The following is a 13,909-nucleotide window of genomic DNA, read 5'->3' as shown; positions in this document are numbered from 1 at the left end:
GAGACCGGAGCGACGGACGGTCTTATATAGGCAGGCAGCCAACAACATGGGAGGCGTTGGGATGGGGGACCCAATGCCACCTCACACGGTAACCAAGGTGCAGGCTATGGACGTATATATGTACGTAAGTAGGATTCAGTTAGCTTTGGGAACCCGTGTACCAAATTTCTTGAAGATGGGCCCATAAGTAACAAAGACTGTTGAAAATTTTAATATGGCGGCCGACAGTGGCATCATACCACCGAAATAAGTACATACATTGGTTTCGGTTAGCTCAGGGAAGCCACCTACCAAATTTCGTGAAGATGGAGCTGTAAATAAGAAAGTTCAACATGGCGGACGTTGTTTACCGTTATGACCGTTACGCGTAGAATTTCAAGATGAAACCAGCTTAACTGTTGTAAGTAAGCTGTAAAGAATGGGCCATCAAAATAAGTACCCAATTTCAGCCTTCTACCTACACGGGAAGTTGGAGAATTAGTGACATTGGAAAGTTTAGTATGGCGGCTGACAGTGGCATCATACCACCGAAATATGTATGTACATTGGTTTCGGTTAGCGCAGGGAAGCCGCCTACCAAATTTCGTGAAGATGGGGCCATGAATAAGAAAGTTCAATATGGCAGACATTGTTGACTATTATGACCATTACGCGTAGAATTTCAAAATGAAACCTGCTTAACTATTGTAAGTAAGCTGTAAGGAATGGGCTTGCCAAATTTCAGCCTTCTACCCACATGGGAACTTGGAGAATTAGTGATGAGTCAGTGAGTGAGTCAGTCAGTCAGTCAGTCAGTCAGTGAGGACTTTGCCTTTTATTAGTATAGATATATATATATATATACTAGCAGAATACCTACGCTTCGCAGCGGAGAAGTAGTGTGTTAAAGAAGGTATGAAAAAGAAAAGGAAAAAGTTTAAAAATAACGTAACATGATTGTTAATGTAATTGTTTTGTCATTGATATGAGTGTTGTTCTCATATCTATATATATATATATCTCTATCTATCTATTTATCTATATATATATATATATATATATATATATAGCAAAATACCCGAGCTTGGCAGCGGAGAAGTAGTGTGTTAAAGAAGGAAAGAGAAAGAAAAGGAAACATTTTGAAAATAACATAACATGATTGTCAATGTAATTGTTTTGTCACTGTTATGAGTGTCGCTGTGATATATATATATAGAAAAATACCCGCGCATATATGTATATATATATATACATACCTATCTACATTATATATACACACACATACATACATACGCACACACAAATTATATATATGTGTGTATGTATGTATGTATGTATATATGTGTGTGTGTGTGTGTGTGTATATATATATATATAATGTAGATAGGGGTGTGTGTGTATATATATATATATATACATACATATATATACACATATATATACTTGTGTGTATGTTTGTATGTGTCTATATGTGTGTATAGCTTTGGTCACTGAGTGCAAGGGAAAAATAATAAAATATAGTCTATATGTTATTAAACAGTAAAACATTAACGTTTTAAGAAGTACAGGTACAATGAACACTACTGGAGTGGTTGCGGGTAAACTACATTTTAAAGACTGTGTAACCCCAACAGGTAAGTAGAACTAACAGCAGCTAAAATGTATATGGATCATCTCTCGGTAGTAGATCCCTTTTGAAAGGCGCTACACGACGGCTGTGGTATAGAAATTACATTTTCTATGTGAACGTTCAAATTTCTGCCTCTGGTAATGTGCCTTACCGGCATTACCAGCAATTAAAGAAAATTAGTTTTGTGTCCTCTGCAGTGTTAAGAGAGAAAGGCTTTGGTTTGGAATAAAAGGAAAAAAGGTGTAAAGAAAGGAAAGTTGCCTTTTTCTTTTATATAGTATAGAGAGATGTGTTTGCTGACGATATAATCGCCTTTTGGGGAGAGTCGCGGTGGGTCTTGTGTAGACTGGTGAGACGTCCCTGCCATTAATCGGCTGTGATGGCACTGTCAGTCCTCCACTCGTGTGCGTGTCTTCTTAATCCGAGCTGACGACCTCATAATCATATACGTGCAAAAGAAAGTGCAAATCGCCTTAATATTAGTTTGCCGCGGTGTAGAAAAGGGGTCCCGTGTTTGCACTTGTCTGGGCTATAGCTCAGGGGGAGGATGAAAAAAATTAAAAGTGCTCACTTTGACTTAAGGCAGAAGCGCAGTCAGCGTCTCAAAGGCCGGCACAGCTATGCACGCGCGCTGGCTGCTCGACTTTTCCTGGGCAGGAGACCCCAGTTTTTGCAGACACGTTCACAATATCAAAAGTCTCAGCGCTCTTTGGAGGTCATTCATATATATATATATATATATATATATATATATATATATATATATATATATATATATAGCAAAATGCCCACGCCAGCGGAGAAGTAGTGTGTTAAAGAAGTAATGAAAAGAAAAGGAAACATTTTAATAATAACGTAACATGATTGACATTGTCATGAGTGTTGCTGTCATATATATGCCTGCCTAAATAAGTCACCCTCGCTTTGCTCTTACTTTTTTACCGTTCATTTAATCATGGCTAGTGGCGGAAAAATTATAAAATGGAAGGAGGATTACACTGAGTATGGCTTTACCAAAACAATTATTGATGGCGAATCGATTAATCATAAAGCTTGAATTGGTGATCTGTTTTTCTGTGTTAACCTCATATTTTTTCATACTTCTTCTCAAACTAAGGTGGTGCGAGGGTAAAATGAATCGGGATGCGCTGATCAATGTAATCAGTGTACCAGGAAATCATGCATTGACAAAAGCTCCCTTTGCTTGTAATGCAAAGTGTGATTAAATGCATTATTTTTTAACGTTATGGAGCACATGCATCGAAGCTTCTCAGCTGTGCTTGTGCTAAGAAAAGGAAAGATTTTAAAAATAACGTAAGACGATTGTCAATGTAACCTTTTGTAAGTAGTGCCTGGAGGATTCAGTGTGGAGAAACTCTAGAGACAGCGTGTGTATTAACTTGTGGATTTTTCTGTGAGTATTTGCAGTGTGACGAAGTTGCTTCGGAAGACGGCGTTAGCCGCGGAGTTCAGCTCAGAGCGAAATGAGGTAAATGGGAGGGGAGATGATGACGTGACTCCCCCACCCGCCTTAACTGTCAATCTCACCACAAACACAGTCTCTCGGAATTTGCATAATCACACCCCTTCACCTGTAATTTTAACTTAGTTACAAAGTGATCAAAACTCTTGTTTATATCCTGCGTCCTCTCATTAAACTTGTATCCCGCATTACCCGTGGGCATGTGAAACGCCAGCGGCAGCCTGTCTATGAACTTAATTTAAAGTTTAGGTTTACACCTTGCTTTCTTTCCGAGGTAGCAGCACTCATGAATATGGTAGTATATGTCACTCGCTCGCTTCTTATTGTTTCGCTGCCTTCTCAATTATATAATGCATGTTTTCTTAAGAGCTTTTTGGAGGTCTTCCTGGTTTTCTACGTACTGCGTTGACAGTCAGTTCACGTGATTACGTGGGAGGCGTGATGATGTCACACGAAACTGCCCCCCCACGTCTTTCCAGCTCAACTCCATTACAGTTAATGGAGAAAAATACCTTCCAGTTATGACCATTAGGCGTAGAATTTCGAAATGAAACCTGCCCAACTTTTGTAAGTAGGCTGTAAGGAATGAGCCTGCCAAATTTCAGCCTTCTACCTACACGGGAAGTTGGAGAATTAGTGATGAGTCAGTGAGTGAGTGAGTGAGTGAGTGAGTGAGTGAGGGCTTTGCCTTTTATTAGTATAGATATATATATATGTATATGTTGTGGAGAATTTCCCAATAAAGAAAACGTTTTACATACAATACAATACAGTTTATTTTTGTACAGTAGTCCCTCGCTATATCGCGCTTCGACTTTCGCAGCTTCACTCTATCGCAGGATTTTATATGAAAGCATAACTAAATATATAACGCAGATTTTTCGCTGCTCGCGGGTTCTGCGGACAATGTGTCTTTTACTTTCTGTACATGCTTCCTCAGTTGGTTTGCCCAGTTGATTTCATACAAGGGACGCTATTGGCAGATGACTGAGAAGCTAACCAATCAGAGCACGCAGTTAAGTTCCTGCGTGCTGAATGCAGTGTTAACCAGGAAGTCTCGTCTCGCTCATTCAGCATCAACGTGTTTCGCCGTGTAAAGAGTTGTGCTCTTTTGTGTTTATCTTTGTTCATAGTCAAGCCCTTCATTATGGCTCCAAAACGATCTGCTACTGCTTCAGGGGCCGTGCTCAAGTGCAAGATGTTAACGATTGCTGAAAAGGTAAATGTTTTGGATTTGTTGAAGGCTAAGATTCTTTTTATTTAAAAAGTAGGAAAGGAATATAAGATCTACGGCCGCAGTGTCCTTTTAACCAGGGTGCAAAACGAGTTGTAAGTGGATGTAATAAGGCAGTAGTCTGGATGGAATCTGCTTTAGGGATTTGGATTGAAGACTGCCAGAAGAAGAACAACGGCAGTGCTACACAATCGCCTGAAGTGGCTCCTTTGGAAGAGGTGTAACTCTCTCCTTTGTTGTGCAGTAAAATTAAACTCATTGTTATCGGACAAGTCATCGTGTCATTGTTGGTAAGTAACCATAATTAATTTTCTACTTACAGTACTTAGTACATTTACGTACGTTTAGTGTCACTGTACACACGTTTACTGTATACTATTTTTCTTGCATTGTACGTATTTATTGCTGGTGGCCTGTCTATCGTAATGGCTGTAAACATATGTGATATCGGAGACACTCAATATCTTTAAAATAATATTTAGGTTTTACTGTATATAAACAGTGTGTTTATATACATAATTTCAATGAATTTTACCTAATATCTAAGAGAATACAAAGGGATTATGCTGTATAACTCTGTGGGGAATATTTTATAAACAATGTGGGAGAGTTTATAAGGGACATATGGTTTCTACTTCACGGATTTTCACCTATCGCGGTGGGGTCTGGAATGCAACCCCCGCGATCGAGGAGGGATTACTGTATAGCCCAAAATCACACAGGAAGTGACGCAATGGGCTTTAACAGGCCCTGCCTCTTGACGCTCTGAGAAGACAAGGAAAAACTCTCAAAAAAACCTCGTAGGGAAAAATGGAAGAAACCTTGGGAAAGGCAGTTCAAAGAGAGACCCCTTTCCAGGTAGGTTGGCCATGCAGTGGGTGTCAAAAGAAGGGGGTCAATACAATACAATACACAGAACAGAACAATCCTCAATACAGCATAAAAATAAAGATTTTAGAAGTACGAGCAGAATTTAACAGTAGATGATATCACATAATAGATTTGGATATTTTTAGAGTCCTGGAGACCTCATCCATCAAGCTGCCTCCCCATTTGGCCATTCCACGGCTGAAACAGTGCTGCCAACCAATCCATGAAAGGACCCTCTTTCCCATGATTCCTGTGATCCTCCATCAGGGATGACTTTACCATAGGCAGGCAAACAACTTGGCAGGTGGGCGTGGCACCAATGCCACATTTGAGTACCGAGAAAGAAACAGAATAGGTGAGGGTTAGAATTCAAATTATTACTATCAAGTTACTTATGTTTAGTGCTAATGACTAACAACAGAGATGCAGTCTGTACAGTTAATCAGCAGCTCTAGTCAGGATATGCTAAACTGAAGTAGTGAGTCTTCAGCTGGGATTTAAAGGCTGAACTGAAAGGGCATCTATTATAGAAGCAGGAAGACCATTCCACAGTTTAGGGGCCCTGTAACTAAAAGCTCGACCTCCCACTGTTATTTTATTAATCCTTGGAATCATAAGCAGACCGGCATCTTGAGATCTTAATGTGCTCAGGTTTGTAAGTCATGATAAGTTCAGACAAGTAAGCGGACCTTGGCCATTTAATGCTTTATATGTTAAAAGGAGGATTTTGAAATCTGCCCTAAACTTAACTGGGAGCCAGTGTAAGATTTAAGAACTGGAGTTATGTGTTCATATTTTCTTGTTCTTGTAATAATTCTTGCAGCGCATTTTGGATTAACTGGAGGCTGTATAGAGAACAGTTTGAACAGCCAGTGAACACCACATTGCAGTAGTCAATCCTACTAGAGATAAATGCATGAATTAATTTCTCAGAATCCTGTTTATTTAGAAAGCACCTTAATTTCCTAACATTTTTAAGATGGAAGAAACATGTTTTGGACAACTTTGTAATATGCTTTAAATGACATGCTAGAATCAAAGATAACTCCTAGATTGTGGGCTGATTCAGTAAAATTAATTGGGATTCCAACTGAGTTAAATGATGACAAAATATTGCTGTGATCAGCGTCATTCCCTCCAACAATTAACATCTCTGTTTTATCTGTATTTAAAGACAAGTAGTTCTCATTCATCCATTCCTTTAATTCACTAACACAACTAATTAAAGACAACATCGGAGAAACTTCATTTGATTTAAATGAAAGGTATAACTGGGTGTCATCTGCATATGAGTGAAAATTAACATTATGTTTCCTAATGAGAGATCCCAGTGGAAGCATGTAAAGTGAAAACAGTAAAGGTCCCAGTACTGAGCCCTGCGGACACCATATTGAACTTCTATGTAAAATGATGGAGTACTGTCAGCACATTTCTGTACATATTGGAATCGATTTGATAAATAAGAACTAAACCAAGCGAGCACGGGCCTGTAAGCCCAACATCGTTTTCTAGCCTGTGCAGTAAAATAGAATGGTCAATGGTGTCAAATGCTGCACTTAAGTCCAACAACATAATTACAGTGGAGTTTCCTTCATCAGAGGATATCAGAATGTCATTTACAACCCGTGTTAGTGCCTTTCTGTACTATGACCAGTGCGAAACCAGACTGGAATTTCTCAAATAAATTGTAATGCGTAAGGTGTGACTGAAGCTGACTGGCAACTACTTTTTCTAGTATTTTAGAGAGAAATGGTAAATTTGAAATAGGCCTATAATTATTTAGTATGTGTGGGTCTAGGTCTGACTTTTTAAGTAAAGGTTTAATGACTGACACTTTTAGTGCATCAGGTACTGTGCCATGCAATAATGAACTATTGATAATGTTTAGAATAGGCGCTGCAAGAACATCCATTGCACTTTTTACTAGTTTTGTTGGCACTGGATCTAGGGAACAAGTAGTGGGCTTCATTTTAGAAATTAAAGTTAAGACTTCCTGCTCAGTTACAGGATTAAAATTATTAAAGTGCTGAATGCAATGTGAGACAGGGTCTGCTAAGCTAGTATTTGGTTTGTACTGTGATGCTGAGATCTGGGATCTTATATTTTTAATTTTCTCATTGAAGAAGTTCATAAAGTCTGTACTGCTAATATCTGTTGGTATTTTGCACTGTTGATCTGAATTCCCATTTGTTAATTTAGCCACTGTTCTAAACAGTACTCGAGGATTTTTATTATTGCTATTTATTAATGTAGAATAGTATTCTGAGCAAGCTTTAAAGAGGGCTTTTTTATATTTATTAACACTCTCTGTCCATGCAATTTGAAAGACATGTAGCTTTGTTGTTCTCCATCTGCTCCAGTTTTGACACTCTAATTTAAGAGCGCGAGTGTTTTCATTAAACCAGGGAGAGTTTCTATGTGCTTTGATCACTTTTGTTTTAAGGGGAGCCACTGTGTCCAGAGCATCTCTCAAGGTCACATTATAATGTGATGTTAGCTGATCTAAATGGTTTTCCACAATTACACTCGACTTACTCAAGGTATCTATAAATTTTGAAGCAGAATTACAATCTAGATGTCGCACTGTCTTGTTTTAATCTGTGAGTGCATTGGCAAAGGCAGGACTAAATCAAATATAATTAAGAAGTGATCGGAAATAACTTCATTTAATGGAGTAATATATAAATTTTGAATTTCAACTTTGTAAGTTATAATTAAATCTAATGTGTGGTTATGATTATGAGTTGGACCACTGACAATCTGACAAAACCCTGCTGAATTTAACAAATAAGTAAAACATTTGCTAAAAGTGTCAGTTTCCACATCAATTTGTACATTAAAATCCCCCAGCAGTACTACGTGATGATAATTTATAGCCAAATCAGATAAAAGGTTGCTAAATTCAGTCATGAACAATGAATATGGCCCTGGTGGTCTGTAGACTAGCACTATAATTGTGTTGGAATCTGTTTTAATATTTAAAATGAATGCCTCAAAGAATGTAAAGTCGCCTAAATTTTTAGAAGTGATTTGCATTTTGTTACAATGAATTATTCCAAGGCCTCCTCCTCGACCAGAATCTCTAGACTTATGAAGGAACGAGTATCCATCTGGTGACACCTTAGCTAGGGGAACAGTGTCACATTTACTAAGCCAGGTTTCAGTGAGAAGACACAGATCAGATTTTGTACTTAATATATTATCATTTACCAAGACAGCTTTAGTACCAAGAGAGAGAATGTTCAATAAACAGCATTTAAAACTGCATGGTTCTTTCTCACATAAAACAAAGTGTTGGGGACCGTCCCCGTATATTGTCTTGTGGACAAAGTAGAAAGAAAAAGAAACCAAAGAGGTAACGATTGACAATGTTTATCAAGCAAAATGGCGTTTATATACAGAGATGAATTATGGGAACAGGAAATGGCTGGAAGGAGGTGACGTGGCAACAGGAAGCGGAAACAACATCGTTTGATGAAACCGGAAGTGGTGTCTTTTTGGAGCATCGGAAGTGATGTCAGTTTATGTAACCAGAAGTGATGTTGTGGCGGCCATTTTGGAACCTGGAAATGTTGGTGACTAATTTTCCTCGGTTTTTCTGTGGAGAGAAGAGATTCCAATAAGTACCACGTGACAACCCTTCATCTCGCGATGTTTCACTCACCTTTAGGCTTTTTGACTGCCCTCCTAATCGCATGTGTATGACAATGTATATATATATATATATATATATATATATATATATATATATATATATATATATATATATATATATATACACTAAGAGGTTGCCCCTGCTCGCTTCGCTCGCCAGCCATTGCACATCTCTGCTGCTCACGTTGTGAAGGCGGGGCTAAATGCACCCCTAGGAGACGTGGTCGCTCCTCTGAAACCCCCTCTTAAATAGTGATACAATGGAAAATAAATGCAGTTTTTTTTATTAACAAAATTATATATTATTAACAGCAGCTGTTCTACTCTTTGTTTTTTATTTCCGGCCCCGGACATGGTTAAATCTCTTGACACAAATTCTCATCTCGTGGGACATGAGTGTGAAGATGCCGGTCCCCTCTAGACACTCTGTTCTCACATGGAAGTCTGTTGAACGAACACTGTCGATAGTTATGACCGAAATGAGCTGACAAATGAGGACAAATCTCATTTAGGCCAGGGGATGGTGGAAAGTGCTCGAGTGCTTTTATTAAAAACAGTCAAAAGTAAAACCAAAAGTGTCCACGGTGCAGTGTTCTCAACAAAAAAGTACACAAATAAATCCATAAAACCAGTGAAAAGTGGGAATAAAATCCATAATAAATAAATCTGCTAAAATAGAGGTTAAAAATGCAGTCTCGCACTTCACACAATCTCAGCCACAAACTCCTTTCAGCTGACCCCCGTCTTGGCTGCCTCCACATTGCACAGCCACACTGTCCAAGGTCGGCTCACCTCCTGTCTTCCTTTGCACTCACTCGGTCGCCCATCGGATCCATTGGGAGGTCTTCAGTCCTGCTCACCCCACTCTATTAAATTATTCAGTGGGGTGAACCAGACCCTAGAGCGCCACAGCCAGTGCTCCCTCACGGAGCCCCAGCTCGTGAAGCCTTCTCCATCCTGATGTCTGGATCACCTGCTCTTCACTGCCTTTCAGTTTTTTTTAACCTCCGTCTTCTCTCCCGTTCTATCATGTTTCTTTTTCCCCTTGTGCCAGCCCGCGCATATACATCTCTGTGGGCGCAGTGCCTTAATAACAGACCTCAGGAAGCCGATGAAGCAATTGAGAAGAATCGCACCTGCACGTGCAGTTGTGACTCCCAATTACCTTATTAACTCTCTGTGGTTTTTCAATCACGCCCACGGAGACAGACACGGCTAGCTGGATTTAAAAAAACTGGCCATATTTTTTTGGAGTCGCGGACCTGCTATACCACAGTGAGTTCTTGATATTTTTTAGTTTTTAATTTAAAAGCGGAATAAGAATCTGAAAATCTAACAACATCTCATTAAAGTGATAAATTCTGAAAAGAATGATACCAAACATATATATGTAGGTTTTAAAATAAGCCAGATTTAAAGCGTGACAAAAAAGTCACATAAAATCAGCACTTTTAGCCTTAGCATTTTATACAGTATGTAGAGAGTAGATGTGACGCCCCTTCTACTTATGTTCCGGGGGAGCAGCCATGGGCTCCTCAGTACCTCCCCCGGGACGCTTGGTGGCAGCCTCCCTGGTTCACAATGGTGCCTCAGTTTCCCGCAGGGTTTCATGGGAGTTGGAGTTCTCCCCAACCCTGTGGGGATCTGGGGTGGCCGCAAGAGGGACTGCATGGATCCCGGAGCCAACCTGGACACCGCTACAGCCCTGCCCGGAAGTGCAATTAGCACCAGCTGATCAAGCACATGAAACACATCCGGGTGGGTTATAAAAAGGGCCAGCGTCCACCACTCAGGAGCCAGAATCGGGAGAAAGAGGACGAGGTTGCCTGGGAGGAGTGTTGGTGCAATAGGAAGGATTGGTTTGGTTGTGTTGAAGTACTTTGCGACTGTGTTAGGCCTGTGGGACACAGGGAAGGTATGCCCCATGGCTAAAGAGAAAAATAAAAAGTCTTGTTGATTTAACATGTGCCTCTGTGTCAGTCTGTGCTTGGTCGGGCGCTATATAGGGCCTTTATTACTATATATATATATATATATTGTCAGGGATGCCAGGGGCAACGACCCGGCCGAGACGCCTTGAGGGACCAGAAGAGGGTCTATGCCCACCCTGGATCACGTGGGGGCCACCATCCTGGTTGCTTTGGCGGCCACGGGTAGGGGGCTTGGAAGCCCAACCCTGTAGGGACCCGTGGTCACCACCAGGGGGCGCCCCAATGCCTTGGGGACCCTGGACCTCAGCACTTCCACCACACCAGGAAGTGCTGGGGGGAAGAGGTGCAGGGACACCCGGAGAGCTTCCGGGAGAACAGTCGGCACTTCCGCCACACTGGGGCGTGTCCAGGGAGGAGTGCCGGGATACACCTGGAGTCCATCCGGGATGAAATAAAAGGGGGCCATCTCCCTTCATTCGAGGCTGGAGTTGGGTATAAGCAGGACAAAGCAAGAGAGGAGAGTGGAGGCGGCCCGAAGAGAAGGCATTGTGTGGCCAGGACTGTGTGGGGTTTGTGTGTGTGCACTGGACTTATTTGTAAATATTATTGTAAAATAAACGTGAGGTGGTGATGAACAACATGTCCGCCTGTCTGTGTCCAGGCCGCGTTCACATATATATATATATATATATATATATATATATATATATATATATATATATATATATATATATATTACTTTTCTATTTATGTATTTCTTTTAAAAGCTTGTGTAAAAATGCAGATTTCCCCCGGGAACAAATAATATTCATCTATCTATCTATTACATGTGTCATATTACAAGTTTCTTTTATTTCTTTTTGTAAATGGTGCACCATTTTTACAAATTTTGTGATTCAAGTCACTTTGCTTTACCTTCCTTGTTGTAGTAAAGAAATCTGAAGTTAAATATCATTAAGATATTTTTTTCTTTTATAATAAAATAATAATAATAGTAATGCTACTACTACTACTAATAATAGTAATAATAATAATTTAACTTTCCCAGATATCCCATGCACTTTTGTCTCAAAAAATTGTGAAAAAAATACCAGGTGTACCCATGTAATGCAGCTGACACCCTGTAAAATTACTTTGATTTTGATAAGATGAATACTTTCCAAGATATGGCGAATTTTGTGAGGGGAGAAGGATGACATGGCTTTATTTTTTCATCAATTTCATAAGACCACAGCTCAAGAACTAAATCACCTAGCATGATCAAATTTTGCATTCTGATACATTTATAGGTACAGTACGTAACAAAATTGAAATGTTTGGTTCAGATGAAACCACTTGGTAAGAGAAGACCTTGCCATGTTTAGGCTAACAAAAAGCATACTTCTAACTGATACTGCCTGCTGACATTTTTTCCATGTTTAGATACCTTTTAAAAAGGTTATAAACAAACAAGAAACTGAATGAGTTTGACCAGCAGACCCCTCAAATGTGAAAAAATTATTTTGGGTCTAATTTTCTGATCAGCTCAATGCACTAGGGGAATGTCCAGACATTTGTAAAATTATTTTTCCTGTATCCTACATGGTCCCTTCTTTCTCAAAAAACAAGTCTTGCTTTACTTATATAAATCTTTCATTTTTTTATTTTCCATTCTGAAAATGGTTTCAAATCTCCATTTGTCAGTAATGATAATCCTTCATCACTAACTTGGGTAATTATTGGAAAAAGATTAAATTACCAAGGCACAATAAGTGCAAAACATGAACAACAGCTGCTTGATTCATCATTAAAAACAACACTAGTTATAATGAAATGTTAACACCTTGGTATTGCAGCAGCAGGAATGTGACCCATCTGAATTTGGATGCAAAATGTAGGACATTTTTGTTTTTGAGATCAAGATGGTACTGCTTCTCACTGACCAATGTAGGTGTACTAAGCTGTAAAATGACACACTGTAATGGCATTGAGCAAATGTCGTCTCTATGGGTGGCCAATGAAATGACTGTGCAGGACAGTTGTCTGATTCCTCTTCACTCTTGTCACGAATCCAACATTTTTCATCATAAATGCACCCAACGTAGTCTCCAATAGACACCCAGCTGACTTTAAGTTTGTTTGCAATCTTCTGTAGAGATGTAATAATTATATTTTTGAGTACCAGGTACTCATTTGGCCATGGAGAATCTCATTCTCTGTTCAGCAACATGAGATAGGACATAGGGAATCCCGGTAAATGGGAGCCCGGGATTCCCGGACATTTTTCATTCCCGCATTCCCGGGAATGAAACTGCTGTAATTCCAGGGAAACCGGGAACGGCCAAGTTCGCATATATAGCGTGTAAAAATCGATCAAGAAATAACAGAGTTATAGTTGAAAACTGAAGACTTCATTGACGTCTGTCAGACAACAGCTTTGAACAACAACTTGAAATTGCAATGCGTCAGTCAGTGCATCTGCATTATCTGTGCCAAGAAACTTGCCATCACAGAATGATGACAAGAAACTGGATGCATCAGTAAAAGTTGAAATGGTGGTGTTTCACAGCAACAGCAAGCGCGGGCGTTGTTTAGAACAAGTGTATCTGTATCTAATGACTGTGCTGCCTACTTCAATGGAGGCAAAGCGTGCTTTCTCAGCAGCTGGCGTACTCTGCACGAAGTACGCTCTCACCTGGACGACCGCACGCTGGATAAGTTATACTTTCTACGCTCTTATTACCGCAACTAACTAGATCAGGGGTGCCCACAGTTTTTCGGCTTGCAAGCTACTTTTAAAATAACCAGGGGCCTCATGTATAAACGGTGCGTACGCACAGAAATGTTGCGTAAGAACTTTTCCACGTTCAAATCGCGATGTATAAAACCTACACTTGGCGTAAAGCCACGCACTTTTCCACGTTACCTCATGCCTTGTCGTACGCAAGTTCTCCGCTCGGTTTTGCAAACTGGCGGCACCCAGCGTCAAAGCAATGCTACTGTTCTTGTGTGATTACTCATTATTTTCATGACGCGGCTTTATAAATACACAGAAACTAACCGCATATTGTTTATTAGTGTAATGCATCTGATTGTAATTAACTCGTAACAATATAATGGTCCAGGGAACAGCCATAGTATTCCAAATA

Source organism: Polypterus senegalus, chromosome 6 (assembly GCF_016835505.1).
Source record: "Polypterus senegalus isolate Bchr_013 chromosome 6, ASM1683550v1, whole genome shotgun sequence".
Classification (NCBI taxonomy): Eukaryota; Metazoa; Chordata; class Cladistia; order Polypteriformes; family Polypteridae; genus Polypterus; species Polypterus senegalus.
The sequence above is the reverse complement of the archived record's forward strand: the minus strand, read 5'-3'. Positions refer to the sequence as shown.